Consider the following 7152-nt stretch of genomic DNA (forward strand, 5'->3'; position numbering starts at 1 on the left):
GGACAGTACACTCATGAGAAATTTAAAGAAATCTAATCAACAATATATGAAAAAACCATCATTATTAAATCATCAATCCATGCTTACCATCAATCGAATATTCACAAACATTTCTTAATTATCATCAATATTTATAATTAAACAATATATGACAATCTATTCATAACCATAACAATACCATCATTTCTACAACTATATCCTCGATATGCACTAATATCTCTTTATTTGCCAGCCAATATGTTTTCTAATCCAATCACTCACGAGTCAGCATATACCTTTTCATTGTTATATTTACACTATTCACCATATAATGACTATTCACAAGTTAATAACTTTTCATTCTTCACCAACTAGTTAATAACTAGAACATAGCAAGAATTCATTACTAAGACATATGTATCAACTAGACAATATTTGTTTCTAGCCATTACAAACTCACTAATCACCATCGATTAAATATTTGCAAGTCACCAATTATTCACTATTCAATTTATTGACTAAATTCCATCTAGTGACTAGTATCCGTAATATACAAATCGTATTTTGGAAACTAGTCATCGTCATCAACTAAATCATTATTGTCAACTAAACATCATTGCTCTATGTCTTCATTTATTTTAAGCATCATTATAGCTTAATCATCATAATTAGTACCCATTAATACCACGTCCTCATTATTTCTAAGGTTCAACTATCCATAAGTCATCATTAACCTCTTAATTTATATACTCCTTTAATCATCTTTCCAACCTTAAATACACAATTATACAACCTTATACATTGATTCCTTAAAAACAATGTTCGGCATCTCTATTGTCAATATTACACCAAACTACACCTCAACATAAATAACATACAAGTACCATAGATAGGGCTAATCGTACTCAAACTAGTAGATATACTCATAGAAATATTAATAATCATCCTCCATCCTATTTGATTATTTATGTATCATTATAATGATCCTTCGGCCTTGTCGAGTATCATCATATCTACATAATATGCTCTAGACTTGTTAGGCATCATCATATTATTATAATATACTTTGGCCTTTTTGGGTATAATAATATCTTTCAGCCTCACCGAGTATCATCATATCATTATAATATCCTCCGTCCTAGCTGGGCATCATCATAATATTAATATTAATATCAATAATAAAGAGCAAGCCCCATGAGGGCTAAAGTAAATGACAAGCTCCATGAGGAATATAGTAAGCCCCACTAGGGATAAAGTAAAGAACAAGCCCCATGAGGGCTAAAGTAAGTAAATACAAAAGAAAAAGCAAAAAGATTATACCTCTATATTTCCTCGTCCATCATCAAATATCACATTATAAATAAGTATATATATATGTAACATGAAAATTATTAGTGATAAGTGAATAATCTAGTCCATTAGACCATGTGCATAACCATAAGTATTATCAAGAGAAATGTCCCACAACTAACCTATTCATTGATCTACCATTAGTATACCAAAAGTTCAGCACTAACTTGAGAAATATCAAATCTATGGAACAATCCATAACGTATTCGGAGCATAGTCAATATCGTACTTTATGGATTACTCTATGTTATAGTCAAGGTCCTATTTAATAAGGCATTAATTGGCTTAGTCAATAGCCAAGCAATAGCCCAATCAATAGCCTGAGTAATGGCCACATCTATGACTTAATGAGTAAAATGGTTATGGACTTCTTTAATAGCAGTAACAATAGCTCACTATACCATCATCAATAAATTTACTATCAACGTTCCATAATATTGACTCAAAGGGAATTTTCTAGGCATTTTATAAGCATCTATAGGCATCACGAGGACTACCTCACTATTTGATTAAGGTGGGTCAAGGCCTACTTCTAAATTCCCCAATATACCTCTAAGTTCATTTCAACCCTGGATTAGTCTAACGTATCTAATTCAACTCTTAGATGTATAGCAGGCCACCATTAAGTCTAAAGTAGGGATCCTACTCAAATAATATCATTAATTCCATTGGAACTAAGGCATTTTTATTATAATAAGCATCTAAGGCCAATCTTTCCCTAAGCATGAATGATAATGTCACTCCCATATAACAAGAGTATTTCTAAGCATTAACCTATTAACCATGAGAGATTAAGTCTAATCCATTAATGTTAAAGATGACAAGCTAGGTATTTCTCTATATGGTTTCAAATAACCTAAAAGATCTAACTAACCACAAGTCTTCAAAAATAATCAACCAAAACCTAAAACCCCTCCCAATCTTACAAGATATCATTATTATGCTATTTCAAAGCTCATTCTAAAAAAGTATAAACCTAACCTACCTCAGATTCAAAGAATGCTTATAAATCCTCTAAATCTTTGTTTACCCTTCCAAGAATACTCATTAAGATGCCAAGCTATCATAAACATAATTTATGCATCAATATGAACATAACGATACCTAAATAAACCATTGTGTGTCAGATCCTAAAATGACACCCTAATGGGTCCCACTTATGGAACACTTATGGAAAACACATTTTTGAGGTCAACCCAAAATTCATACACCATTAAGGAATCATAACCCTCAATAAATAGGTAAAAGCTAAAATAATTTTAAATAAAATCAAGCCTTTAAGATATTTGGGTTTTAGGTCACAAATTCAAGTAATTCAAGCATAGATTCAAAGGATTCTTGCCTAAAATCCAATGATATTCATATTAAAAGATGTTAATCAAGACCCTAAGTCTCACCAATGACTCAATTTGAGGTTATCTCACCCTTCTAGGGCTTTTGGGTCTTAACAATGAAGAGAAAATGTCAAAGTCGCGACTTAGGGGTGCCTATTCATAGCCCCTAAATGGACGAAGATATTTTTGTTGCATTTCTATGGACTGCAATTGCACTATTGAAATCGTAATAGGTCCTTGTGCGATCGCACTTGCCTAGTACCAGCAAAGTAAAAACTTATTTTTAACCCTCAGAACTCATTCAGACTCTGATATTTAAAAATAAAATATGTAACCCAACTATATTCGACGTTCCGGATGCATTGAATAATTTCAATTTTCCATCCATAGTAGTTTAGACCAAATATGATCCCCACACCCATATCTTTTGATTTTTCTAACTTTTTAACCAATGGGTCGAAAAATGAGTTTGGGTGATTGGAACCTAAACCAAAGGTCTAACTAGCCTAAGATCGATATTCTTGAGCTGCTAACATGATCTTGGGCATATTTCTATGTACAAATACCGTTATTTACCTATATTTAGACTTGTTTTGAATATAAAAAGTGTGAGTTAAATTGTGTTTTATGGCTAACCAATATGATTAGAAATACAAGATTAATTTCTTATGGATTTAGAAAAAAATTAGATGCACATAATGAAGAGACAAAAGATCATGTGGATTAAAGTCAAAAATATATGGAGATGCATGGGAGTAAAGAGAAAAGAAAGAAGTTGAGGATTAATGAGATGAAAGGAAGAAAGCAGAGAAAAATTCTTGTGATGCGATGCAATCTCAATGCGTCGCATCAACTGACAAGATTTGTGCTTTAGCAAAAATTTGAAGAACAAGTCCCAATGCATCGACGCGATGTCAATGTGCCACGTTGATGCATAAGTTTTGTCCCTTAGAGAATTCTATAAGTGCAACTTCCAGTGCAGCGATGTGATGTCAATGCATTGCGTTGATGATTAACACTTAGACACTTAGAAAAATTTTGAGGACCAAATTCCAGTGACGCGATGCGATGTCAATGCATCACGTCGAGTGGTGAAGATTTTGACTTAGTTTGATTTTCAAAGACGACTTTCAGTAGGACAACGTGATGTTGACATGACGCATTGGCTGGATCAATGCGATTATTGATGCATCGTGTCATTGCTTCAGATCTAGTGAAATTTTCACAAGTATGAAAGGAACACGTGAGCACAATTCCAAAACTCTTTTTGGCAAGCATAGAAGTGGTGGAAAAGCCTAGAATTCTTCTTTTAGGGTTTTAATTATTTCTTTTGAATTTGTTTACTTCAAGACTAATTTTGGGTATGATTAATTACTTTTTTTTGATGTTTAATTCAAACATTAGTGGCTAAATACTCTTGTTATGGGGTTAAGGTTAAAAACATGATTACTCTTTGATATTCTTTATAGTAGTTTCTTTTTTGATTATCTTTTGGGTTGTTCTTAATTTCTTGAGCTTAATATTTTAATGAGTTGCGACCATTAGAATAAATTTATATTTGTATGTGAATCCAGGAAGAGAATCGTAGATTAGAATGATGAAATTAAGGAGAAAAGTTCTTATCCTTTTATAAAATAAGGGGTTTGAATTAGCACTAGGATAGGGATATACCTAGAAGCCTTGTTTGGTTCAATTACAAGAAAATTTCTTAACAAATCTAGAAGAATTGTTGTATCTCTGTGGGAGTTATAGCTGCAATATTCAATTGATAAAATATTTTATGTTGGGAGATCAAGATTGTTGCCTAAACCTTGTAAACCAACAACCTGATAACCAATTAGACTACTATAAGAATAGAGAGTTGTATAATTGTTTGAGAAGCCTAAACCTGGAATTCTTATCATAACTGTTTACAACCATTTCTTGCTTTGCTTTAGTCATAAAATTTTATTTTTATTAAAATGCATTTTTTATTCTCAAATTCAATATCATCTTGATACTATACAACACTTAATGGTAATTGTCTGAACCTAAAAGTTGGTTAAATTTCTAGTTGTCTAGTCCTCGTGGGATTGATATCTGATAGTCTAAATCACTATATTACTTGAACGATCACGTGCACTTGCATGTGCATCTGAGTTGCAATAAGTTTTTAGCGCCTTTGTGGGGGACTAATATAATTAGTAAATTACTAAATTTTTGTTTTTTTAATATTAAGTTTAGGTGTTAAAAACTTGATCTTATTAGCTGAATTTTTGCCGGTTTAGCTGAATCCAGGACTGGCGAGAGATAAAGAACTAGTAGAGCCTTTTTCTGCACCAGAGCAAATCTTTCAACAAAGTCAAAGAATTGTTAAAAAACAAAATAAATTGGTGGATCCAAATTTCGGGAATGTTCCACCTCCTGTCAATCCTATTATTCCCGTTGTTCTTGCTTAACAAGCAACTAAACCTATTCATGAGGTAGCAATCCCACTCATAAACCATGTCACGATCAATATTTTAAAGCCTAAACCAGGAGGTCGATTTGAAATAAAGCAGAATATGGTGCAATTGTTTAATTCAGCAGGGCAATTTCATGTCCTTTCACATGAAGATCCACAACAGCATATATAGACATTCTTGGTAATCAGTGATACATACATTCCTGAAAGGGTGTATTCTGACTATGTAAGATTGACACTCTTCTCTTTTCTTCTTAATTGGGGAAGCAAAAAGGTGATTACATGCTGAACCACAACTCTTCATCACTTTATGGGAAGATCTAACTCAGAAGTTTCCTTTTTTATTCTTTCCATCTGGGAAGATGCCACGCTTAAGGAGTAAGATCTTGAGTTTTAGATTGAAAGACAGAGAGAATCTTTACCAAGCTTGGGAGAGATTTAAGGGTATACTAAAAAATTTCCCTCATCATCATCAATCCAATGATGTTCTTATGCATACTTTCATATAAAGAATTGTACACACTGTTGAATTAGATTTCACAAGGGAACCTGATTGGCATGCAGACTCGAGGAGCTCTCCTAAAGAAATTATAAGGTTATTGGAGGTAGATCAGTTCACTACATTACAGGCACGGATTGCAGCCATGCAAATTATATGATTACTCAGCTTAATAACATAAAGTTGGGTGTTACACACACAGCAGCCACAACGAATGTAGTCTAATAGGTGAATTCTTGGTGTGAGCTTTGCAAAAGTAGTGAGCACACAGCTAATGGTTGCATAACCAAATTGAATTCTATCAACTATCTGGGGAATGCAAATCAGCTAGAATAACAAAATTTTTGTGTTACATATAACCCCAATTGGAGAAATCATCCTAATTTTCATGGGGTGGAAATCAGGCGCAGAATGCAAATAAGTACAAGGGATAAGTGCAACCAAATCCATAGCCAACCCAGAATACTTAGGTGATTACTCAATCTAGCAATATGGAGGAATTGATGAAGAAGTTTATGGCTCAACAAGAGCAATTTGCAATTGACATTAAGACTCAACAAGTATAGTTTTCAGCTAAGTTAAAAGTCAATAATTGCTTACGAGAAATCTAAAGTTGCAGTTAGGTCAAATTGTAGAGGCATAGAATACAAGACATCAAGAAGCATTACCTAATGATACAGAGACAAATCCCAAGTAGGTAAATACGATTACAACAAGAAATGGGATGCAAACAAAGGAGAAAGTTCAAGAGAAGGTAAGTCTCACAATTATTGATGACAGTACCAAAGACAAGGCAGAGAAAGAAATTAAGGAAAAAATAGCAAGTGAACAAATTCATTTGGACAAGAAGACTCACCCTTTACCCTTTCCTCAAAGGTCAAGAAAGCATCAAGAGAAGGTGAGTTATAGGAATTTATTAGATCTTCTGAAGTAGGTTCAAGTAAATTTTTCTCTTGTTGACATTTTGCAAAGTGTGCCAAAATATACAAAATATTTGAAGGATATAGTGGCAAATAAGAACAGGTTCACTGAGTATGCTACAGTTGCACTTACTCAAGAGTGTACATCTAACATTCAAAATAAATTACCCATGAAGCTTAAAGATCCAGGTAGTTTCACCTTAGAGATTACCATTGGACAGACTATGTGTGCACGTGGATTGTGTGACTTGGGAGCTAGCATAAATATTTTGCCCACATTATGGTATAGAAAGATGGGTCTTGGATTCTCAAGCCTACTACTATTATTTTGCAGCTGGCATATAGATCACTTGCTAGGATCGATGGTATTATTGAGGATGTTTTGGTGCAAGTAAGATCATTAATATTTCTAGTGAATTTTGTAATTCTTGACTTTGAGGCAGGTCCTGTAGTTCCATTAATTTTGGGATGACCTTTCTTAGTAATAGGGTAGTCATTAATCAATGTAATAGCCAAGAAAATAACAATGTGAGTGCATGATAAAGTAGATGTTTTTTATGTGTACAAGGCGTTGAAATTGCCAGCTATATATGAGGAGTTGCCATCCTTATCAGTAATTGACCTTGC

At 33.3% G+C, this 7152-nt stretch overlaps 1 non-coding gene across 1 annotated transcript; it reads right to left on the reverse strand.

Annotated features, from left to right (window-relative positions):
• Nucleotides 1-5474: 5474 nt before the first annotated feature.
• On the reverse strand, nucleotides 5475-5581 carry LOC124886786. The gene has a single exon (XR_007044195.1). It is a non-coding gene; the product is annotated as a small nucleolar RNA R71 (small nucleolar RNA).
• Nucleotides 5582-7152: the final 1571 nt, after the last annotated feature.

This window comes from Capsicum annuum, chromosome 8 (genome assembly GCF_002878395.1).
Source record: "Capsicum annuum cultivar UCD-10X-F1 chromosome 8, UCD10Xv1.1, whole genome shotgun sequence".
Taxonomy (NCBI): Eukaryota; Viridiplantae; Streptophyta; class Magnoliopsida; order Solanales; family Solanaceae; genus Capsicum; species Capsicum annuum.